This window comes from Balaenoptera acutorostrata, chromosome 7 (assembly GCF_949987535.1).
Source record: "Balaenoptera acutorostrata chromosome 7, mBalAcu1.1, whole genome shotgun sequence".
NCBI classification, from domain to species: domain Eukaryota; kingdom Metazoa; phylum Chordata; class Mammalia; order Artiodactyla; family Balaenopteridae; genus Balaenoptera; species Balaenoptera acutorostrata.
In genome coordinates this window covers 44451870-44477176 of record NC_080070.1, presented here as the reverse complement: position 1 = coordinate 44477176, position 25307 = coordinate 44451870, and the positions used below count along the sequence as shown (strand labels likewise).

At 48.6% G+C, this 25307-nt stretch overlaps 1 pseudogene; it reads left to right on the top strand.

Moving 5' to 3' along the window:
- Positions 1-590: 590 nt before the first annotated feature.
- Positions 591-2153, top strand: LOC103000434 (serine/threonine-protein kinase PLK1-like; annotated as a pseudogene).
- The last annotated feature ends 23154 nt before the right edge of the window (positions 2154-25307 follow it).

Sequence of the window (25307 nt, the reverse complement as noted above, 5' to 3'; positions counted from 1 at the left end):
AAAACAACCACCTACCAGCCTGGAAACCACTGTGTACACAGGAGGCTGCTCGCCTTGCTCACAGAGGCTGGGAGACTGAGCATTTTCACTAGTGAGACTTAATCTGATAAAGCCACCTTCCCTACACTTCCCCTCTGCCCGAGGAAATAAACCCAGTCCTGGGGCTGGAGGCTTCGCGTGGGGCGGGGCCGCCCAGGGTACCTGGAGGACCTGAGCCACTCCTGCCCCGCTTCTTCCTCCCCGGTTGTGATAAAAAAAAAAAAAAAAAAAAAAAAAAAAAAGAGGCTTTTGCAACAGGCCGGGTGCAGCATTTGATTCGGGGAGCAGCGGAGCGGTGTCAAACCTCTGCCAGGATCCTGCGGCGTCTGCCCAGCAACTCCAGGAACACGAGTGCGGTGGCGCTGCAGAGACGCTGGCGCGGGCACCAGCCCACCGGGGAAAGCCGGGATCTCTGGAGTTGTGGCTCCCAGGGCCCCCGACCGCCATCCAGCAGGCAAAAGAGATCCCGGAGGTCCTAGTGGAGCCGCGCGGTCGGCGGTGCTGCCTGCCGGGCCGCTTCCTGCGGGAGGGGCGGCTTCGCCAAGTGCCTTGAGATCTCTGACAGGATGAGGACGCCAAGAGGAGGCGCTTGGCCGCAAGATCCTGCCTGAGTCGCGGCTGCTCAGGCCGCACCGGAAGGAGAAGATGTCCTTGGAGATGTCTGTTCATTGCCCTCTCGCCCACCAGCACGGAGTCGTAGGTGCACGTGGACACGAACTTCATGTTGGTAGTGCTGGGGCGCTGCTGCCGCCGAAGATCTCCCCTGGAGCCGCACCGGCGGAGGAAGGCGACGACCCAGCCCGAGGTCCGCCGCTACCTGCAGCACGTGGTCCTCGGCTGCCGGTACCTGCACCCAAACCAGGTTATTCACCGGGACCTCAAGCTGGGCAAACTCTTCCTGAATGACGATCTGGAGGTGAAAATAGGGGATCTGGCCCGGCAACCAAAGGTGAATATGATGGGGAACAGAAGAAGAAAACCCTGTCTAAATACGTAGCTCTTGAGGCTCTGAGCAAGAAAGGGCACCGTTTCCTGGTGGACGGGGGGCCTATTGGGTGCATCATGTTGATATATACCTTGTCGGTGGGTAGATCACCTTTTGAGATCTCTTGCCTAAAACTGACCTACTTCTGGATCAAGAAGAAGGAATGCAGGATCCCCAAGCACATCAACCCCGTGGCCACCTCCCTCTTCCAGAAGATGCCGCAGACAGGTCCCACTGCTCACCTGATCATTCATGAGCAGCTCAAGACGAGTCCTTTACTTCTGGCTACATCCCAGCCCATCTCCCATTACCTGCCCCACCATTCCATCAAGGTATTCAATCGCTCCCAGAAGCCTGGATCCCAGCAACAGGAAGACTCTCATAGTCCTAAAAAAAGGCCTAGAGAACTCTATGCCCAAGACTCCCTGGGGAAAAGAGGGACCAGTGGTCCAGGAGACCAGAGAGTGCCACCTTGGTGACATGCTATAGCGGCTGCATAGCGTGAATGCCTCCAGGCCCTCTGAGACGGGCTGGTGAGGCAAGAGGAGCCTGAGGGTCCCTCCGGCACCCCCATCTTCTGAGTCAGCAAGTGGGGGACGATTGGGACAAGTGCAGCCTCGGGCATCAGCCGTGTAGCAAAGTGTCGGGGGTGTTCTCCGATGGTTGGACTCACCTCATCCTTTGGTGCCTTGGTGACAGTCTGTGGTTCATAGAGCACGGTGGTGCAGAGTTCTCCCTCGCCGTGAGTTCCCATCCCAACTCCTCCGTGAAGATCACTCTCCAAGTACTTCCAAAACTACATGAGTGAACACTTGCTGAAGGTGGGTACCCACGGGAAGGTGATGAACTAGTCCAACAACCCTACCTGCCTACCTGATTCTGCAAGCACAGCACCGTCATCCTGCATCCTGTGACGTCTTCCAGGACCACAGCAAACTCATCCTGTGCCCAGCATGGCAGCTGTGACCTACATCGACTAGAAGCAGGATTTCCACGAGTACTGCCTGAATCTCCTGGAGAAGCACAGCTGCCCCAAGAGTCTGGCAAGTCAGCTCTTCTATGCCCGCCCATGGTGGACAAGCTGCTGAGCTTTCGCTCAGCCAACAACCGCCTCAGGACCTCCTCATAGCCCCTCCCCTAGGACTACTGCCCCTCCTCACCCCCACCAGCCCCTTGGGCCCCTATGGGTTAGCTCCCACCGTGCTGGGTTTACTGTGATATGTCCCCTCACTCAGACCGGGTGGCTGGAAAAAGAGCTATGTCTTCCTTGCAGGTGGGAATTGCTATTAAGTTATTTTTGTACATGTTGGGGTGTAGGTTCTACAGCCTCTTCACCTTCCCTCTCAACCCCACCGTATGAATTGTACAGAATACTGCTATCGAATTTGGGACTGTCTTTTTCTTGGCTTTATACACATTAAACACATGTGAATATTTTTAAAAAGGTGTGGGGAGCGCTGATTGGCTGCTGGTTGTCACGTGCACTCAGTGGCCACCTGGCTCAGCCAGTCAGCAGCAAGAATTGAGTACTCTGGAGGTGCTGTGCAGAGGTGGCTATATGGGCTATACGAGATGCCTGCCTTCATTGCCCCTTAGCCCAATAAGTCATGTAGCAATGGTAAACAAATTCAGTGACAACGCATTAAGTCCTTCACAAAATGCCTTTGACAAAAGGCGGTCGTCTGCTGAGAGCTGTGGGACCCTCTCAGCTGGTAGGGCCCTGAGAATGCTACAGTGACCCTGTCATGGGGACAGGTCTGTCAGGAATGGTCTTGGGGGAAGAGGATGGAATTTATAAGACCTCCTTTGAATGACCAGTGCCGATTCTGGTGGCTCATCTAGCTGGCATGTAGAAACGCTGGAAACGCTAGCCGAAAGCTTGGGAAGGCAGAGAGGGAGAGAGAGAGAGGAAGGCAGGAAGGAGGGAAGAAAAGCAAGGAACCCCCTGCGGTAGGTGCTGCGAGGGAAGGGCTGCCTGGGGTCCCTTCCATGTGCTCACAGCAGCATATGTCCACTAGTGAGGAGTACTTTGTGGATTCGGTCCAGGAGAGACACATTTAGGGTGCCTGTTCCAGCTGAAGGAAGGGAAGGCGAGAGCATACTGGAAAGAAGTTCGAGAAGCTCGCTCAGTGGTGGCCCAGGCAAAGAATATGACCAGACTGAGATGACATGGCATGCTGACCCAAGGCACACATGTCGGTGGCACTATGGCCGAATGGTTATAAGCCAGGCCTCTGGGTCAGATGACCTGATCCTGGTTCTACCACATACTGCTGTGTGACCTTGGACAAGTTACTCAATCTCTCTGAGGCTCAGTTTCCCCAACTGTAAAATGAGAGAACAGGGCTTACTTTAGAGGGGTTATCTGGAGGAATATGTGAGAGAACATTTAGTCTCTGTTCCACATGTGGCAGTGACCATTAGGACGATGGATCAGTTGGGGACCAGTTGATGGCTTTGATGTCACACTTCCCCCCAATGACGTGGACTCTGCCAGTGTTTGGTAGACTCAGCTTCTGCTAAGAAGCTCATCTCATCTGGGACTTGAGGGAGGGAACTCAGCTCTGACTATGACCAGGTTTCAGTATGTGAAGAGATTTGCTTACCCAGGTCCTCCTACTTATCCCGATGACACTATTTACTTATATTTTGGAAAATCTTCAAGCTTTTTCCTTCCAACTGTGTGCTGGGGGGAGGAGGGGTGGGAATGGGGAGATGTTTGTGGGCCCTGGCAGGAGTCAAAGGGGCCCCTGGGGCACCAGAATCCCACTGAATTGGCAGGGGCACAAATCCTGGCAGATTATGTCAAGGATAAAAGAGGATTTAGGGTGACGATTTAAAGCTTCCTTTTCTCCTTTTTTGGGCAAGGGCCTGGGAAGAGGGGGTGGGAACCGAAAACAGAGCCTTGTTAGTGACTTGAATTTTCACATGTAGAATGACGGAGCTTTGGAAAGGAGTTTCTCCTTGTGTGCCCCTCCCATTCCACGCCATCTAACCTGATCTTTAAATTGGCGACTCCATTTGTATTCCAATCTGATCATGGGAGACTCGTATCCCTGTGGGCCCCAGCCTTGGTTTGTAGCAGACGGGAAGTGTTCAGGGGAGCCTTCAGCTGACACAAAAGGACTGTGGGGAAACCAGCCAGCATCCCTCCCTCCCGGCAGCCTCACCCCACAGCTGGGGCCCTGGGAAGCAGGGTGGTGGCAGGTCAGTCTTTACAACTGCTTTTTATTGGATCCTGTCTGCGTTGCTTGTATTCAAGGCTCTCAGTCCCAGATATGAGAGCAAACCACAAGAACCCTGCGTCAGGTCAGTGACCAAGCGCCGAGCATATCAATGACCAGAACTCCGGGAACAATTGGAGCAAGTGCTTGAAATTCCAGCCGTGAGCCCGTCTGACCCACATGGGGGGGATGCATATATCTTGGGTAACATCCCAGCTGGCAATTCCCAAACTCACCAGGCATTCAACCACTGCAGCCTCAATTTTAATCATTATAACACCACCCATCACCCCACTCTAGCTCCGCCCCATGGAACGTCCTGGGTGTGTAAATCCTGTTCTTTTTATTCAGCTGAGAGATGCTGCAGAGAGGATGAGAAGCCACTGCCCTCAGTCCCTTGCAACCAGGGACCCCGCTTTTCTGGGGGTGGGATCTGCCTTCCCTGAGGTTTGTCAATTTGGGGCGAAGGAACTCATTCCCTAGATGCTGTGTTTTATCCTGAAGGCACCTCCCAGAGCCAGGGGTGTACTGAGGGCTGAGGGCAGCTGGGTGAGGAACACCACAAGGTAGGAGCAGGTTTAGGCTTCTGCCTGAGGTCAGCGATGAGGGCTAAACCTCCTGCCCAGGATGGGTGGGTTCACGAAATTCCCTTTCTTTGGAATGGCTTGAGCAAAATCGTGTCTGGACACCAGATGAACCCTTGAGGACTTTCCCTAGCCTGAGCTCTTTGTCTTCTAGGGCTTGATTCATTCTCTTGTCCCATCAACACAAGAGACTCACCTTCATGTGTCACCGGGGGTCCTCCTCATTACCTGCCTTTCCTGGCTCATTCTAACCATCGAGATTGGTAGCAGAGTTGAGTGCTTCCTTTGCTGGGCTCTCACAGCCCCTTGGAGTGTGTGTACAGACCCATGCCCTACTATTCTGTAGCTCCCTGGGAGCAGGGTTTATTCTGTCCAGCTTTGTTTGCTGGTGCCCATCTCAGTGGCATGCTAGGTAGACAAATAGCCCGGGGACCCTCCCTGTGTCTCACAGTGGCCTGAGGAGATGCTTAAAAATGCCCAGCCCCGCTCCCAGAAATCCTGACTTAAGTGACCTGAGGTCTGGACACTGGTGGTCTGAAAAGCTCCCCACGTGACCTAATGTGCAGCCCCTGTTGAGACCCCCCCCAGAGTCGACCGTTAATGAAAGCTTGTCTTAGAATGAACCGATGACGTTTGTCCAAGTGATACCTTCTCTTTTATTTGTGTGTGTGTGTGTGTGTGTGTGTGTGTGTGTGTGTGTGTGTGTGATCCTCAAGCCCTACTCACCCCTAGCATTTATCCTCTGTTAACGCCATTTGTTTGAGCCATAAAACTCTTGGGGGAACCAAGTTCTGGAAGGAGAGCTACTGGCAGGCCTTTCTCCTCTGATGTTTGGAACTGTGCTGAACAACTCACTGCGTCTTAGGAAGTTCCCGCCTCCAGCACGTGGGATTCTCTCTCGTCCTTCAGCGTCACTCCATACCTGCTAAACCTCTTCCTCAACGTTTTCTAGACTGCAGACCATGGTTTCTGAGCCTTGTGGGAAGTGGTCGTGGGCAAGTCTGAGGGGCCGTGTGTGAGGCCCCAGGTGGGCCGAGCAGCCTGGACGGAGATGCACGTGGACAGCGTGTGTTATGCAAATGGGAATTACATGAAGTGATTGATAGAGTTTCATTCAGGGAGAAAATGATGAGAGAAATCAGACCACAAAACGTCTGTCGAAATACCATACGATATCACTTATATGTGGAATCTAAAATACGACACGAACCTATCTACGAAACAGAAACAGAGTCACAGCTCTAGAGAACAGACCTGTGGTTACCAAAGGGGAGGGAGATGGGGGAGGGATGGATTGGGAGTTTGGGATTAGCAGATGCAAACTATTTTATACAGAATGGATAAACAACAAGGTCCTACTACATGGTACAGGGAACTATATTCAATATCCTGTGATAAACCATAATGGAAAAGAATATGATAAAGAATGTATATATGTATAACTGAATCATGTTGCTGTACAGCAGAAATTAAGACAACATTGTAAATCAACTATACTTCAATTAAAAAAAAAAAAGTTTGTCCAGTCCAGTTCTATGCGCAGCTCACTGCTAGGGGCTGTGGGACTTCAGGGGATCTGCCCTCTGTGTGGGAAAACCGCAGAAGAGGACCTAAATATATGAGATGAAGCACAGATTTCCAAAGCTACCAGAGCTCTGAGAGGAGTGATGTCCATTCCCGGTAAAGCTTTGGTGTCTCATCCGTGGCTGGCGGCAGCCTCTGAGTCTAAACCAGCTGCAGCTGGTCACTGGCATGAGGTCTTTTTTTGAACACACAAAAGAGTATAGGGAATATTTTCCAAACACACACCCTATTTCCCCATATCTGCTTCAGTTAATTTTTTAAAAGACTGAAACATTGTTAACCCTCCCCTGTGCCACTTCCTGCCCTCCCTCCCCCCTCCCTTTCTTGAAATTGGTATTTGTCTTTCCCATGTATGTTTTTCTATGCACGTTATTATACACGTAGGGCATTCACGCACAATATATATATGATTTTGAAAGCTTTCAAACTTTATATGAGTGGCATCATACTGTATCCTCTGCATGTTTTCCACTCACTGTTCTGTTTTTGAGGTTTATTCATGTTGGTACAAAATTAACTAAACTACTGTTTATCCATTCTCTTTTTGATGGGCATTAAGAGTGCATTCTGTTTTTCCGTTAGAAATAATGCTACAACATTGTTTGTAATGTATAGTTTGGCACACATCTTTCTTCCTTCCTCCCTCCCTACTTCCCTCCCTTCCTTCCTTCTTCCTTCCTTCCCTCCCTACTTCCCTCCCTTCCTTCCTTCTTCCTTCCTTCCCTTTCTTTCCTCCTTCTTTCCTTCCTCCCTCCCTCTCTCCCTTCCTTCCTTTCTCTTCCTTTTGAAGTATAGTTGATTTACAATATTGTATTGGTGTCAGGTGTACAGCATAGTGATTCAGTGTTTTTGCAGATTGTACTCCATTATAAGTTATTACAAGATAATGGGTATAATTCCCTGTGCTGTACATTATCTCCTTGTTGCTTATTTATTTTACGCATCTCCTTGCACACAGAAGCTCCACTCTCTCCCTGAATACTCCCTCCATGACCATCACAGCTTTCAGACCTGCTATCTGCCTGCTCCGGGCTCTGCCATGGGCTCACCCTTCCTCAGTACCGGCAACTCGGCTCTTAGTAAGTATTTGAACTTGACCTGGTTTCTAGGCTTCACCTTACACTTGGAGACCTAGTCTTACACCACAACTCTCTGTGGCTCAAGCCTCTCAGGGCTTCTACCCCCTACCCCCCAACACCTGGCCTCTGCTGAAAGGGAAGTTCTGTGGCAGGAAAGATTGGCACGTCTTGGGTCATAAGACGAGGTCTCATACAAGTGGTCAGTTTTAACTGGACCTCAAAGGAAGTTCAATTTTCTGTAATAAGGAGAAATGGGAGAGTCTTCCTGAGGGGAGAGCAGGAACCAGAGTAGGAAAATAAACATGGCAGGGTAAGGACCCAGCTGAGAGCAGTGGCCAATGGAAGCTGGGTTCTGTCAGAGAGTGGGTAACATGATGTGAATCTAGTAAGTTAAAACTTCATGCTCCCCACCAGATGACTTTGAGCTTTTGGGATGGAAATGGTGGGTGGGCAGTGCCAGTGGCAGGGGTGCTGGTGGCCGGGAGACCCCTGAGGAGAAGCGCCCGTCCTCTACAGCCATCCGCTGGGCCAGGCCGAGTGTGAGCACTTGTGGTCTCGTTTCACTCATTTCCCTCCGATTTGTTGATGAGGCTTTATCCAATCGGTCTTCCTCTTCCCTTCATCACTCACGTGTCCCTTCCCGCCACTCCCGCTTCCAAGTAAGAGAACTCCAGGCCACCACGTGCAGGCTTCAGTCCAGCTACGACCAGTGGACTGGACACTGACATTGCTTGCAAGAGCTTGGGGAGCGGACACGAGGGGCAGTCCTGCAGTCTTCTCTGCAGCTTGACTTCTCTGTGGCTTGAGGTTAAAGGAAGCTCCCAAAGTTCCCAGTCAGGGCTACAGGGGACCAGCATGTGTGTATGTGTGTGAGGTGCAGTCGGGAGTGAGGTGGGGTTAGGAAACCCTTCAAGCTTGGCTGGCCTTGTGATTTCAAGCGAGCTTCTGCAGGGAGAAACAGGCTTACTATTTCGGAAAGAACAAGCTTGGGTCCCAGGTTTCCTCTGGGCAGAAGCTTGGGCTTTTGCCTTGTTTGACAACCTGTAAAACTCAGCAGTAAATCTGAACTTCCAGCTCCACTGCTGGCAGGAAAAACCCTGGGAATAATTATCAACTCTTTCCCCTTGGCTGGCAGACCCTCCCTTCCACTCGCTTCATCATTCCCACCCTTATTCTCACTACCAAACCATTAGGAAATCACGAAGAAAATCTGTTCCCAAGAGCCACGGTGAAGCACAGAGGCTGGCTGGGCTGGCTGATCAGATCAATGCCTGTCAGAGGCGAAAAGGCTGGTGCTACAGGGAAGACAGAACCAAGAGAAACTGCTTTTGGCTTCATGCTTTGAGACTATGTGTGTGTGTATTTCTCTCTGGTAGATCCTGGAAGGCGAGTGTAGTGGGAGAATCAATTGTTTTCAGCGTCCAGAATGTGTCAGATAGTCATGGCGTTTGAGGGTGGGGGACGAGAGAAACTCTAAGGCACATACCTCATTTTTCATACTGCTCCCCCTGCATCTGACTTTGGAGAGGGGAATTCCTTAATTCCTCACATCCCTGACCCCCTACCTGGGAGACCCCAGTGCCCGGCATACACTGTGTAATTAACAAATGTCAGCTGGCTGAATGACTGCCTTTGGGAAGTGGGTGGTTGTTTACTGAGCATTTACTATGGGATCTCCTCAAATCAAACCTATGAGAAAAGTATTGTTTTCAAGTAGGTTCAGGAAGGTTAAGTAACTTGTCCAAGGTCTCACATCTAGGACTGTGTGTGTGTGTGTGTGTGTGTGTGTGTGTGGTGGAGGGAAAGGGGTGTACAAGAGATTTGAGAGTCTCATGGCATCATTTTTTGTCATTGCTCTTTTTTGCAACTTCATCAAATCTATGAATTTATGAATTTGCAGAAGCTGAAGGGACTGAGTGGGGCTGTCCCTGAAAGTTGGAGGCAATGAAAACAAGGTTGGGGGCTTTCCAAGTGGGTGCTTGATGTAGTACATCTCCTGTAAAAACAGAACTTGAACTTATGTACACACAGTAGGGAAGAAGACAGAAGAGAGGACGGACAGGAAGGCCCCAAGATCTTTTGCAGACGTTTATAACAGCCCCTTCCCTGAGATCCAGGGAGAAAGAAAGGCACAAAAAAAGAACAAAGCCAGGTCAACTGTTAAAAATTATTTAATAGAAAGTCCAATGTCAAAATGTAACAATAAAAAAAAATACACATGTATAAATATGTATATATAATTAGACCTGTATACCTTTTCAGACCCTTTTCAAATGAAACAGAATCATCATCATATCTTGGTGGTCAAATCAAAAACAATATTCAAGCGACGTGGACCCACTTGTGCTGTGGGGAATAATAGTACTACTGAAGAACTTTGAGGGTTCAAAGAATTCCAATCATGAGAGAGCTGGGGATATTGCCAAATGTCCTTTTCTGGAGACCCAGAGAGGGAATATGAGCAACCCCATGGCTCTGTACAGTGTACCTGATCTTTTCTTAGCACCTATAGCCACTACTGCCTAGGGTGTCCACTCTCCTGTCGGATGGGGTTTTGAATTGTTTAAGTTTATGCCATTTGAGAGTTTGCTTGCCCTGTCTCCCAGATTAGAATCTCCTGGGGATTTTGCTTTAAGACCTTCCTATGCTTCAGGCCAAGTGCCAGCACAGTAGTTTGGGATGGATGCCATCAAGGTGTGAGGATTTGCTTTTGAAATGGTGGTTGGTGTCCAAAGTGGTTGTGCACATATTAATACTAGGGGGCACCCAAACCCTCAGGGCTTCAAAGAGTGAAAATACCAGAACCTCTGTCTATAATATTTTGTATCTTATTCTTTAAAAATTTCTATGTTGTACACTTTTAAAAATGTGCCTAATGTTTTAGTACAGAAGTATATGAATATATACTTTAAATTAATAAACATACGGGGGGGGGATGCATCTCACAAGGTTTTTGCTGACAGCCACGTGTGGTCCAAACAGATGGGCACCCACCGCTTTACAGAATTCACGTGCACGTGGAGGGCTGGGCAGGCTTCCCTGCGGGGCTCCCACGCCCACCTGAGGAAGCCTCTGCAGGTGCTCAGGAGAGCAATGCGTCAAGATGATCTCCCAGACCTGAATGAGAGCTGATGTCTCCTGATCCTGCCACTAGATTTTCCTTGAATGTAACGCCTCATCCTAAATAAAACACAAATGCCCTTGGGAAGAGCAAATACACAGCCACTGACACCTGGCAGGGAAGCATTTTGATCTCTTCCTGGTGATGGAGAGGGAATTGGACCAGGGCAGACAATGGGGAGAGGGTGCCCTAAGGCAAACCTGGCCGTATTCCATGACCACGCCCCGACCAAGGGGACCTTCCAGGACCTTCATTTTAAAGTAGGTGTATTTGAGGCCAAATATTCTGTCAGTTTCCAGCATCGTGATTACTACAGGCCGAGTTCTAATTAAAACGTCTAGGCTGGTGGGATAGTCGCGTGGGAACCACAAGACACAGAATTAGAAATTCCTCAGTAAGGAGCCAGAGGAGTATCTGGGAAAAGAGTAGGTGTTTGAGCGACAATCTTTCCAAGGGTCCAGAAGGCTGGTGAATATGCCAGGCTGCACCCAGGAGGGCAGGTGTGGAGGTCTTGCAAAAGAGGTGAGCCCCAAGCCGTCCTCAGGGCCCTCTGGGGTCAGGAGACCTGAGCATTGGCAGGCAGATTCTCAACCACTGTGCCACCAGGGAAGCCCAATCAACTTTCCTAATTTCTTGTTTTATTTACTCATCTCTGCTGGTTCTTTCTTTCTTTGTTGAATATTTTAAGTCAAAAAACAGAAAAATATAATTTTAATTGAAAATACTTTTGTGTGAGTGTTTATCTGTTAAGGAGTTAAATATATATATTTTAAAGTATATATGTACAATAAAAATATATCTACAGTATCTTATCATACACAACAAAATTAATGATAATTTCTTACTATCATATAGTACCAATCTTATGTTCAGTTTTCCTCAGTTGTCTCCAAAATGTTTTTTTACATATTGTTCAAATTGGGGTCTAAAGAAGGCTCAAACATTGCATTTGATTGGTGAATTTAACTACATTTAGATCTATAACATGCCTTCACTCCTTTTTTTTCCCCCATGGCATTTATTTTTTGAAGAAAGTGGATCATTTGTCCTGTAGACTTTCTCACATTTGGAAGCAGGCTGATTGTATCCTCACGGTGTCATTTAACATGTATCTCTAACTCAGTGGTGCTTACCTGGGGGTGATTTTGCCACCTAGGGAATATTTGGCAATGTCTGGACACTTTTGGTTGTCATGACTGCAGGGATGCTACTGATATCTAGTAAGTTGAGGCCAGGGATGTTACTAAATATCCTATAATGCACAGAATAGCTCTACCCAACAAAGGATTATGTGGTCCAAAATGTCAATAGTATGGACATTGAGAAAGTGCCTAATTTTTTTTTTTAATTGATTGATTGATTGCTGGCTGTGTTGGGTCTTAGTTTCTGTGCGAGGGCTTTCTCTAGTTGTGGTGAGCGGGGGCCACTCTTCATCGCGGTGCACGGGCCTCTCACCGTCGCGGCCTCTCTTGTTGCGGAGCACAGGCTCCAGACGCACAGGCTCAGCAGTTGTGGCTCACGGGCCCAGTCGCTCCGTGGCATGTGGGATCTTCCCAGACCAGGGCTCGAACCCGTGTCCCCTGCATTGGCAGGCAGACTCTCAACCACTGTGCCACCAGGGAAGCCCCCCCTAATCTTTGATTTTCTCTAAAATGGCAAATTAGATCTAGAGGTTTTATCAGATTTAAGTTCAGTTTTAGGGAGAGGATAGAATTCTTCACGGGTGGACTTGTGTTGTATATCCCAGGATATCATGTAAGAAATCAATAATCTCACATTTTTAGTGATGTGCAGATGGATAAATGCGTTTAGGTATTGTCAGCCTGATCCATCCATTATAAAGTTTCTAATTAACTTTTCATCTAATAGTTTTATCATGCATTGGTGGCTGCTTAAGCCCATTATTTCTTCAAAGGTTGCAAAATGGTGACTCTTCTAATTCTGTTATTTGTTCTATTACTAGTTGCAATTCTTCTATACGGAAAGGCATTGCCTTATCAACTACTTACCCTGAAATACAGTCCATACTGGAAAGGCAGGATGAATGCATGATTCTTTCCCTTTCTCAATTCTCAGAATGCCATAGTTGCTTATAAATATGTTTAAAATAGTCTTTATAAGTGTTTTTGGAAAAACCAGCTAGCTACCACCCTCTGAGGAGCGAAACAGGAAAAGAGTGTTACTACGCAGACACTGTTACACCAGGCACTTGGTTTTAAATGAATCCACAGGGCGGGTTGGGATGAGACAGGGATCTAGGGGGCAGCAGAGACCACCAGCTGCTGGAGTCAGAACACCTTGGCTTTGATACCTTTAAAAATGCCTTTCCACTGACGGTTGCTGCTTGCAGCTCTGATTTCAGCTAGATAGAACCTCAGCTGATCTGAGAAACCACATCCCCGCCATGGCTGCAGCGAGGAGCTGGGCTCGCTCTGGACCTCCTGGCCCTTGCTACCTGCTGTGTAAAGAGTCTCACCTCCCACTAGCGACGGGAACCTGGCAGTCCCTGTGGGTGGGGTCTGTCTGTGACAAGAAAGCATCCTCTGCCAAGTTCAACTCCAGCGTTCATTCTGCATGTTTCCAAGCGATCATTTGTCCCTTTAAACAGTGTCAATATGGTATCCCGGAGAAGAGCATGGGCTTTTAGGTAAGACAAACCTGCTGCCAAGTCCTGGTTCTGCTATTTATGAACTGTGTGATGAAACTCAGTTTCCACATCTGTAAAACGTGGTGGATGAGAGTTGCTACTGCACAACGTTGTTGTTGCTGAAACAGAGGATGATGCAAGTAAAGGGCTCAGTCAGGGCCCTGACGTGCAGGGCAGTGCTGTGCAGTGTGCGCGCGTGAGTGCACAGTAACCGCAAAGGAGCGCCCCTCACCTTCCCCTGGCACGGCTTGTCCCAGCTCCAGGGCTGATGGCTGCGTTCAGCTTGCCCGGGAGCCGCTCACCTCCGGACACATATAGCTTGGTTGAGCGCATAGTGGAGCTGTGCTCTGTGCCCCCCGTGTCCTCTGTGTCTGGTGAGCAAAGGAAGACCTGGGAGAAAAGTGACTTCTCCAGGTCACCATGAGGATGGGACAGGGCGGAGGATGGAATCCACTACAGACTCTTGGTCTAGGGCTCTTACTGGCTGCATTTATATTACTATTTTGTCTAGATCCCCCTAGCCCTTCCCTAACCCCTTCTTACATTGTCTTGGTTTAAGTCATACTTGCAAACGTTTTCAGAGAATTATGCATAAAATAAGAGCCCTCAGCATACATGTGTACTGAAATTCCTATAATTTTACCCAACCTGGGCTTAATTATACTCTGTCTTTTGCTAATCCAAGGATGCAAGATACAAAGCCTGAATATAACTTGTATGTTTAGCTATTAATTCATCAAACATGTATTGAATATCTGATATGTGCTGGGTACTGGGCCACAGGAAAGGGGTTTGAGATAATGGGGTGGGGGAAGGGTGAGTGGAGACATAGGGATGAAAAATGCAGTCCCTGCATGCAAGGAATTTTAACTCTAATGGGAGGAGTGGAGGAAATTCAGAACCAAGAAGCAAACCGATGATTACACTTCGGTGTAAAGCACAGGATGGCCTTTACCTTGGAAGCCTTTCTGGAAAATTGATATTTGAATGTAATCTAGAAAGATGGGTCATGGCAAAGCAGGGAGAGAACAGGGTGAGTGTCATTTCAGCTAGAGGGAGCATGGGGGGTTGTAAAAAGGCATGGTAGGTTTGGGGGAGTTTCCCATAGTTCTGTATGGAGGAAGCATGGGCAGATGGGGTTGTTGTGGTAATGGGGCTGTGGTAGAAGCCAGGTGGTGAGACCCACGATGCCATGGCAAGGAGTTGGGATGTCAACTTTAAGGCAAGATGAGGGGCATTGAAATACTTAAAGTAACAATCAGACTGGAGATTCGAGAGATTTGAGAAATTTGGAAGACTATCGCCGTGATCCAGGCTAGAAGGGATAAAGGATTGTACTTAAGGGGCTTCCCTGGTGGTCCAGTGGTTAAGACTCTGTGCTCCCAATGTAGGGGGCCCCCCGGGTTCGATCCCTGGTTGGGGAACTAAGATCCCACATACTGCAACTAAGCCCGCAGACCGCAACCACTGAGCCCGCAGACCATAGAGCCCGCGTGCTGCAACTAAGAGCCCGCGAGCTGCAGCGAAGACCCAGCGCAGCCAAAATAAACAAATTAATTAATTAATTTTAAAAAAAGAATTGTACTAAAGTTGTGGCTGTGGGCATGGAGAAGAAGGAAGTAACTCAAGGGAAATTTAGGAGAAAGACTGGATAGGACATATGTTCAAACAGTAACCGTGGGAAGGATCTACCTCGACGTTTTGGACTCAACCTTGAGAAATGGCTATGATGTGCCCAGGTTACCACCTGGTTTCTCCCAGGTTCAGCTTGGGGCTCCTCTAAAGTCTGCTGGAAATTGGAAGTCTGATACACAGCTATGAAGATTTTTTTTTCTTCCTTTGCCTCCCCTTTGAAAAACCCAGTGGAAAATTCAGTGTTTTCTTTGTCCTAGTGATGGGGATGGGGGGAGATGAGAAACGTGGCTATTTTCCAGTGCAGCCTATGGCCTGCAAGGGAAAAATGATTGACGGGCTGTGAGTACCTTCCTTCCGTCCAATTTCATGCCAAGCTCTGCTGTGGCACAGGTTTATCAGATTTGAGGTTCTTTGCACAAAATTCCCAGCCCATAAATATCTCCCCTTCCGCCTGCTGTGGGAATATTTTTTCTTTTAATGTTCAAAATTAGATTAATTATAATCCTTGATTTAGGACACAAACTCATCATTAGTCCATGCATGGCTTTCTTTCATTTCTTGTTCATAGTATAATGAATTCCTATGTATCCACCACCCACCTGAGAATGAAAACATTACCTAAAATGTATACCTCTCTTCTACTCCTTTCCCACCCCATCTCCCTCCTCTTCAAGATGGAAGGAAAAACCCTTCTGATCTTTGTGTTTATCTTTCCTTTTTTGGTGTGTTTTATTTCGTATATTTTTATGTATGGGATTTCCCCCCCCCACACACATTCAAAACTTGACCCACTAAAATGAGGACATTTGAACTTGGAGAAGAGCAAATACAAAATCCTTTGGAAGAATCTGGCATTTTCGTAAATATATTTCTTTTTTTTAAATAAATAAATAAATAAATTTATTTTTATTTTTGGCTGCCTTGGGTCTTTGTTGCTGCGCGCGGGCTTTCTCTAGCTGTGGCGAGAGGAGGCTACTCTTCGTTGCGGTGTGCAGGCTTCTCATTGCGGTGGCTTCTCTTGTTGTGGAACACATTCTCTAGGCGTGCGGGCTTCAGTAGTTGCGGCACATGGGCTCAGTAGTTGTGGCTCGTGAGCTCTAGAGCTCAGGCTCAGTAGTTGTGGCGCATGGGCTTAGTTGCTCCGTGGCATGTGGGATCTTCCCGGACCAGGGCTCAAACCCGCATCCCCTGCATTGGCAGATGGATTCTTAACCACTGCACCACCAGGAAAGCCCTTAAATATGTTTCTTATTAAAAACCTAATTTGCCTTACAAAAAACATCTTTGAGTGAAATTGAGAGTCCAAAAAAAAAGATATGTTTGTGCTCCAGTATGTCACCAAGCACCCTGGAGGGCAGACGGCCCCAGTTAGAGAGGCACTTCTGGCTTCCGTGACTGCTGGCAAAGTGGGCTCTGACAGCCTGAGAGCAGTGCATCCTTCCAACAGAGAGACACAGGGAGGGGCTGCCAGCAGGTGACGCTCATCAGAGCCCAGGTGCATAGAATGGTGACGGGCTCCAAGCGGTATGGACAGAGCATGGACTTTATGGTTACAGCAGCTAATCCCTTAACCTGGTCAGTGACATAGGACTCATGTGGCCTGGCTCCAAAAGGGGAGCGGGGCCAGTTAGATTTTCTCTCTCTTGGGAAACTGGACTGAGAAACACAGAAGGAATGATTTGCTAGTTAGTGGTGGGAGTTTCACTTACTTGACAAGTCAAGAGAGAGAGTTGGAGCTGGAGAGGACATGATGGGCCGTGGGAAACTCAGAGTTGTACTGGAGCAAAAATGATGAGCAGTCCAAGGAGGCCAGCTGATAGCCAGACAGAAATAGATGGTTGACCAGAACAGAGGCGTGCTAACAGGAGGGCAGTGGTGGAAGGAGCCACAAGTCCTGATACTGAGGCTGGGGGAGCTATGAGTATCCAACATTCAGCAGAATTCAACTTCTGACCTCAGAAAGCCTGGTACCATCAAGACTCTGGTTCTTCGATTTCCTGTTCTCAGGTGTTCATAACCCTGTTTAATCCAACTTTCCACCTAGTCTATGCCTGCACCTGCACCTGTACCTGCACAGCTGAACACGACTGGAATAAAGAATACAGTCAAGCTGTCATGGTTTAAAAATATGCTCACAAATTCTTTGATACTCCTCCCTTTAAGAGGTGGAGGCTAATTCCCTCCTTTTACAAGTGGGCTGGACTGGGCTTCCCTGGTGGCACAGTGGTTGAGAATCTGCCTGCCAATGCAGGGGATACGGGTTCCAGCCCTGGTCCGGGAAGATCCCACATGCCACGGAGCAGCTAAGCCCGTGCACCACAACTACTGAAGCCTGCGCGCCTAGAGCCCGTGCTCCGCAACAAGAGAAGCCACCACAATGAGAAGCCCGCACACTGCGATGAAGAATAGCCCCCGCTCGCCGCAACCAGAGAAAAGCCTGCGTGCAGCAACGAAGACACAAAGCAGCCAAAAATAAAAATAAATAAATGAATTAATTTAAAACAATACTGAAAAACAACAACAACAAAATAAATAAATAAAATCAGAAGACTTAGGGTCAAGTTTGCCATGTGAGTAACTTTGGGTTAACCTGACAATACAATCTACCCACAGACTTGCTGTGACTCTCTAATGGGTCATGGACTTGAAAGTGCTACCTCTATTCAAACGTAAGTTTTTACAAGATTAGTCACAGTGGGTCCGCAGGATCTGGGTTGGCCACTAGGGGGCAGTCTCAGCTGGTATCCTAGCTGGGCTCGAGCGGATCCACCCTTTCCTGCCAGGGATGAGAGACTGGGGTGGTGTGCGATCCCACAGACCTGGTGAGGGATGAGCCCACACATCTGGCCTTCCCAGCCTTCTGTTTTCTCAGGGCTGGTTAGATAGGGTTCAGTCTTACAGCTCTGGCACTCTTTGGAGTGATGGGATACTTCCTGTCCTGGGCAGACGGGGAACCCATCTTTTACTTAGAGACGACTAATGAACGTGTGGATCACAGCAGGCCACCTTCTCTGTAATACTATTTTCTTTTATTTAAAATTTTTAATTGAGATATAATTCACATAATAAAAACTCACCATTTTAAAGTATACAATTCTGTGATTTTTTTCATTATATTCACTATGTTGTGCAACCATCACTCTTACCTAATTCCAGAAAATTTCCATCACCCCGATAAGAAACCTCATACCTATTTGTAGTCAGTCCCAGTTCCCCTCTCTGCTCAGTTTCTGGCAACGAATAATCTACTCTGTTTCTGTGGACTTGCTTATTCTGGATATTTCATATAACTAGACGCATGCAACTTGTGGTCTTTTGTGACTGGCTTCTTTCACTTAGCATAATATTTTCCAGGGTCATCCATGTTGTAGCACATGTCAGTATTTCATTCCTTTTTATGGCTGAATAATATTCAGTTGCATGGCTATACTACATTTTGTTGGTCTATTCATGCGTTGACGGACATTGGGCTGTTTCCACTTTTTGGCTACTGTGAATAATGTCTTATGAGCATTGGAGTAGAAGTTTTTGTGTGGACTTAAGTTTTCAAGTCTGTTTCAATTCCCTGGAGTGGAATGTTACTAGAAGTTACTCTGTCACTCTGTGTTTAGCATTTTGAGGAACTGCCAGACTATTTTCCAAAGTGCCTGTATATTTTCCATTCCTATCAGCAATGTATGAGAACTCTGTAATCCTCTTGACACTGGATTCACTCCATGCTTGCCTTAGAATTCTGAAATGGGAAGGCCCAGGAGAGAGACTGAAGTTAAGGTTCTGCATGATAACGAGATTTGCAGACTTTGTCTGAAAAGCACACTTGGGCTTTGGGGTGATTTGTCTTCCTTGCTGAGGGCACAATGCAGCCTTGTCCTTCTGGCCGAGAGGAGCCGCTGTGGATAAGCTGAGCGCTCTGTCTGAGCTGCATTCACCAACGCTGTTTGCCAAGAAGAGTTCTTACTAGTCGCTGCTGACAGGTGTGTTTCTGCCCGGCCTCATTGGCCTCTGTCGTGGATCCTGGGCTTCCTGGGTGGAGCTGGCAGTGGCTCTTGTGGGGTGTCTGAGGTGTGAGGCTGGGGAGATGTCTGTCCAGGTTGACAGGGCCAGCGGGAGCCTGGCTGGCTAACGGGGAGACGTTGGCTGTCAGCTCAGGTGGGGCTGGTGAGCAGGGACGGCTCCTGGCTCGGGAAATGAGGGTTCTGTTCCCAGCAGCTCAGATCTGTCTGCCTAGATGAGGATGAATTTATTCATGCAGCATCTGGATGTGACGAGGGAGGTGATTTAGGCAGGTGGGGTGGGAAAGAGATTTCTAACCCCAAAGGAGACCCTTATGGAGAAGGAAAATTACCAGCTGTGCATACTCTGTGATTAGATGGAGAAGGGCTTGTTCATTTCAGTCAGTCTAAAGGGAGTGTTTCCGGGAGGCTCGGGGAGAAACGGAAGCACGGAAAACAATCCCATGGGATCCCTGCCTGAAGATGCTGGGTCCACTATACCTGGTATGTATCTATCCAACCACTGGGCATCTTATACCTGTGGGTGTTTATTCATTCAGCAAATACTTATTCAGTCCCTACTATGCTCCAGGAGCTTTGCAGGCTCCAACGATACGGTGATGAGCAAAACAAACACAATTGTCCTCGTGGAGATCAGAGCCTGGTGGGGTGGAGGGGCATTCATTAAATGATGCTGGGCAGGGCATCGCAGGCCGCTGTGAGAGCATATGGGAGGGGGATGGCTTTGCATGGGGGGGGGGTCTAGGAAGCCTTCCCTGGGGCATTTGGGGTCTGAAGGCAGAGTGGGGGTGGGGAGAGGGCATTTCCGGGGGAGGGCACAGCAGGTGCAAAGTCCTCAAGTGGGACAGAGTACGACATTCCAGGACCTGAAAGAGGCCAGGAGGTGGAGAGCAGAGAGGGAGGAGGGGCATGGGAGAGGGGCGGGGAGTGAGCAAAGGGCCAGTCTGCTGAGGGTCTTGTAGGCATGCAGGCCCTCCCTCCCCCTTGTTCTCCTAAGAGCAATGGACAGCCACTGGGGGGCTTTAGGCTTGGAAAGGACATGGTTGGATTTGTGCTTGAAATGACTGCTCTGAGTAGACAAAGATTGGTCAAGGATGTCAATCACAAGCTCCAGATAATTAGGCAGTAGATTCAAAAGTAAAAATAAATATTTCCTTTCCTTTCCCACACAGAGTTGCTAGATTGCTCCTGGAATCCAGTGTGTTTGAGAGGATTCTGTGTTGACTGAATGGAGGAATTATAGTTCTGGTTTTAAAGGAGGATGGGGCCCCCCAGGTGAGACCAGGGTCAACTTTGGGAGCTGGTGAAAATGTAACCATGGACTTTGGATGAGCTTACTAGTGGAAGGAGACATTGAATCAAGGGGAAAATGGAGCCGAGGAAACACAGGTGGGGCTCCCAGAGGGACCAGGGCCACAGTCAAGTCTTTCTGATGTCACCTTGAGCCTCTGAAGGTCATTTTGGCCTTGAATTTCTGGTGAAACCTGAGAAACCATGTTTTATCCTGGACATGTGGGGAACAGACCCTTCTTTCTGCTTGCCAAGACCTGCCCATCTGGTGAAGTCCTTTACTCACAGACTGTTGCTGGCTTAGAAGGTTGGAACCAGGGGCCTGAGAGGTCAGCTTGTTCAGCGCTTCTCAGAGCGTGGACCGAGGACCCCTGCGTTTGGCATCATCTCTGGGATAGCAGTTTAAACACTGCAGACTCCTGGGTCCTACCCCACACGCACTGAATCAGAACCTTTTGGGGGAGGGGGAGTAGTGGTAGCAATCAGCATTTTAAGCAAGTGCTTCACGGATTCTCACACATACTGGATTCCTTTCCTGAGGCTGCTGTAACCAATTACCAGGAACTTGGTGGCTTAAAACAACAGAAATATGTTCTCTCACAGTTTTGGAGGGCAGAAGTCTAAAATCAGTTTCACTGGGCTGAAACCAAGATGTCGGCAAGGCCATACTCCCTCCAAAGGCTCTAGGGGAGGATTCGTTCCTTGCCTCTGCCAGCTTCTGGTGGCTGCTGGCATTCCTTGGCCTGTGACAGCATCACTCCAGTCTCTGCCTCTGTGGATACATTGCCTTCTCCTTTTTTGTCTGTTGTCAAATCTCCCTCTGCCTGCATCTCATGAGGACACTTGTGATTGCATTTAGGGCTACAATAATCTCTCCATTTCAAGATCCTTAACTTAATCACCACTGCAAAGATCGTTTTTCCAAATAAGGTATGTACTATTCACAGGTTCCAGAGTTTGGGACTCAGTATCTTTGGAGGACCATTTTCCAGCCACTCCCCCTTCCAGTTTCAAAACTCACTGATGTTCCACATCCTTAGGGTAGACCAGGCCTAGGAAATTGGAACCTGAGAAAAGCGATTAATGCAACCTCCCAGAGCCCATTTCCCTTCTGAGGTTAGAACCCACAACTCTTATTCCCCAGGCCTTCTCTATCTGGTCCTGGTTCCTAGGAATAACGATGACTGGCATTTCCTGAGTGCTCCTTATGTACTATTCTAAGCAAATTCCATGTACTATCTCATCACCCTTCCAAACAACCCTATAAGGTAGGGCCTACTATTACCTTTCATTTTACAGGTGAGAAAATTAAGGGGATGAGAGGTTAAATAACTTGCCCAAGGTGACAGAGCTAATTACTGGTGCTGCTGGGATAGATACCCAGGCAAAGGCCAAACCCTTCACTTGTAGGAGGGACACCTTTGCTTGGGGTTACTCTGGTCCACTCCATGAATCACCCGTCTCTGATATTTTTGTCCTTCTAGCAAATATGGAACTAAACTTTTCTGGAAGGAAAGGAGACCCCTCTAACCCCTTGCCCTCCTGCTGAGAACCAATTCCTTGGAAAATACTGGCCTCAAGCTGCCCAACAGGCCTTCTCATCTCAGCTGATGGGGCCAATGGGAAGTAAGCAGGTCTTGCAAAGAGATGGGGATGGATGGCTGTGATCCTAACGGATTTCTTAGGCTAATGGCCTGGGAGGGGCCCTGGAAGTTTCCCAGCCTCCAAATTGTCTGCTGAAAGGCAGAAGGGGAGGGTGGGGCCGATTCATTTGCACCTTGGGTACACATTTGCTCCTGGTTGTGACTCATTTCCCTCTGGAGCAGGGCCTCAGGTGAAATGATTACCTGCTCCACCTCCCCTTCACACTGCCTTATAGCTCCCCTCCCAGTGGGGCAGATCTGACAGCACAGAGCAGCTCTGCCCTTCTGTCTACCCCACGGAGCCCTCGACCATGGCAGCGCTGGCGGCTAGAGTATGCCAGCAGCAGGCGGCAGCTGAAGGTCTTGGCTCCAGCCAGAATGCCGTGAAGTACTTGGGCCAGGACTTTGAGACCCTGAGGCAGAAGTGCTTGGACTCAGGGGTCCTATTTAAGGATCCAGAGTTCCCAGCGTGCCCATCAGCCTTGGGCTACAAGGATCTTGGACCATGCTCCCCCCCCCAAACTCAAGGCACTGTTTGGAAGCGGCCCACGGAAAGGAGATGGGTTTGCTGTTGAGTGTCAGGATGGAGGGCCCTCGCTTCTGGTCAGAAGTAGCTGAGGGAGAAGTTATGGTTCTTGACCCTATGTTCCTGTATCCCATATTTCAGCCTACCCCCACCCCTCCACTTTAAAAAACATCTTTGCAGAGGTGATAAGGTATAGAGGGAAGAGCATGCACTGGCTTTGGAACCAGACAAGTTAGATTTGAATCCTGCCTCTGCCTGTGCGGTCTTGGACAGATAATCGCTGTGATCCTCAGGTTTTTCATCTGTAAAATGGTGCTACTGGCATCTTATTTTTCAGTGTTGGTACAAGGACTGGAGATAAAGGTCAGAGCACAGTGCTTGGCACATAACAGGCACAGAAGGCATGGTAGCTATTGCCTAGGACCCCTGGGCCAGTGCAAGATGGAAAAAAACAATGCTAGAAGTAATCAGTCCTGGGGTACACTGTGACGTCGTTGCTGAAGTGTGCAGGGTTGCTTAGGGTTATGAATTGCCATTGTTCTATTGGGGCTAGGGAGTGGAGAGGTGGGGCTGTGGGTCTGTGGATACAGATGGGAGTCAAGGGCTCTGGGATGCTGTCATTGATACCCCCCCCCAAATCTCAAGGGCAAGGCATGTAGAACCAACCCCCCAAAACCTGGGCCCATGACCTACTGCTCTGTGACCCTTGTCAGTGATTTAACCTCAAGGATAGGAGCCCCCCACACAGAGTGGTTGTGAGAATTGAGATAATCCATTGAAGTGCTCTGCTCAGTGTCTGGCCCACAAGTCTCATAAGAGAACATGCTTTGTGACCCTTGGCCAGGGTCCGTTTGTCTTCTAGACCGTGATGGGAAAATCAAGCCATGGTCCTTATTTTCTTGGCAATGGATGAAGAGGAGGGTAAGGAGAGAATAACTCCTTGGACGTGGTCAAAATCACCCTTTAACTCCAGCTCTCTCTACCCCTCCTGTTTTCATCCTATCAATTTTACACAACAGTTGCCACCTCTGAGGATAACTTCTTTGCCCTACTTCCCTCCAGCCCCCCATGGCCATCTTCCGTGCCCCTCTAGAACCTATGTGGGCCCTCTGGGATATTGGCAAAATCAAGGTTGGGAACCATGGTTTTTAAACTTTGGGTTTATTTATTTATTTATGGCTGTGTTGGGTCTTCGTTTCTGTGCGAGGGCTTTCTCTAGTTGCGGCGAGCGGGGGCCACTCTTCATCGCGGTCCGCGGGCCTCTCACTGTCGTGGCCTCTCTTGTTGCGGAGCACAGGCTCCAGACGCGCAGGCTCAGTAATTGTGGCTCACGGGCCCAGTTGCTCCGCTGCATGTGGGATCTTCCCAGACCAGGGCTCGAACCCGTGTCCCCTGCATTGGCAGGCAGATTCCCAACCACTGCGCCACCAGGGAAGCCCCAGAACCATGGTTTTATATTCTAATGTCAAGAGTTGACAGCCACATTTCATTTCAACAGACAGTTTTTTTAGGCCTCTGTTTTGGGCCAGGCATTGGCTCTGCCCTGTTTGGAAAGGTGGTCGGGGAGAAACTGAGGGATGAGCCGGGGTCTCGGCTCTGAGGGAGATTGCGGGGAGGCAGACACATGAATAAAGGACTGACATCCTGGGCAGAATGAAGGAAGTGCTAACAGAGACATAAACCACGGGCATGGCAATGTGGGATGTTAGGACTGAATGATGGAAAGACTTAGGGGAGGAGAATACATTCGAGCGGAATTGAAGGACCCCAAGGAGCTTGGGGGAGGGGAGATGGATATGGGGGGAGGGGAGAAGGTTTCACTCTGTGACCAAAGTCAGGTGTCTTTAGCTTTTGCCTAGTTTTTCTCTTTCATTTGAAATTCTTAAAGCCCTCACCTCCTCAAACACATTTCACCCTCTCCCCTAAAATGTGTCTTCACCTGGTCTCACTGTCCACGTAAATATGGTAATTTCAGACTGGGATGCTGATTTGTGCCTGTCAACAAAATGCTATAAAAGCCGGACCATGAGGTAGTAGAACCTGATTAATGTGGAGCTGAAGAACTCCCATTATTGGGAGTTTTCAGATGCATAAATAAAAGCTTGTCAGAAAGTACCCTCTCCATCCCCAGTCATCAGTGAAGGATTCTCACTCAGCTGCTTTTGACCAGGCTGTGCTCACACATCACACGATAGGACCCAGTTTTATCCTCTAAGATCTTACAGATTATTGAATAGACTCCTGAGTTTGTAATGACCCTGATTCTATCTCTATTGGGGACGTGCCTTGGAATCTGGGAAAACTCAGTCTGTTCCTAAATGCTTCATTTCTTTCTTCCCTTGAAGTCTCTCAGGGGCCGGCAAGAAGGTTGGGGTGTCCAGAAATGAGGTGCACCAATGAATTCATTTGCTCTTCTTTCCTCCCCTTCCCTCCCCTCCCCTTTCCCCCTCCCTTCCCACTTCCTCCCTCCCTCCCCCTTCCCCCCTTCCTTCCTTCCTTCCTTCCATCCTTCCTCCCTCCCTCCCTTCCTTCCTCCCTTCCATCCTTCCTTTTCCATCCTTCCTTCCTTCCATCCTTCCTTCCTTCTTCCCTCCCTCCCTCCCTCCCTTCCTTCCATCCTTCCTTCCTTCCACCCTTCCTTCCTTCCTTCCTCCCTCCCTCCCTTCCTTCTTTCCTCCCTCTCTTCTTCTTTTTTTCTTACATTGTGGTAAAATACACACAACATATAATTTACCATCTTAACCATTTTTAAGTGTATAGTTGAGTAACAGTAATTTGTTGTGTAACTATTGTCACCAGCCATCTCCAGAACTTTTTCATCTTGCAAAACTGAAACTGCGCACTCATTAACTCCACATCCTTCCTTCCATTTTACTTCTGTCTCTATGAGTTTGACTACTCTAGGTACCTCATATATAAGTGAAATCATGCAGTATT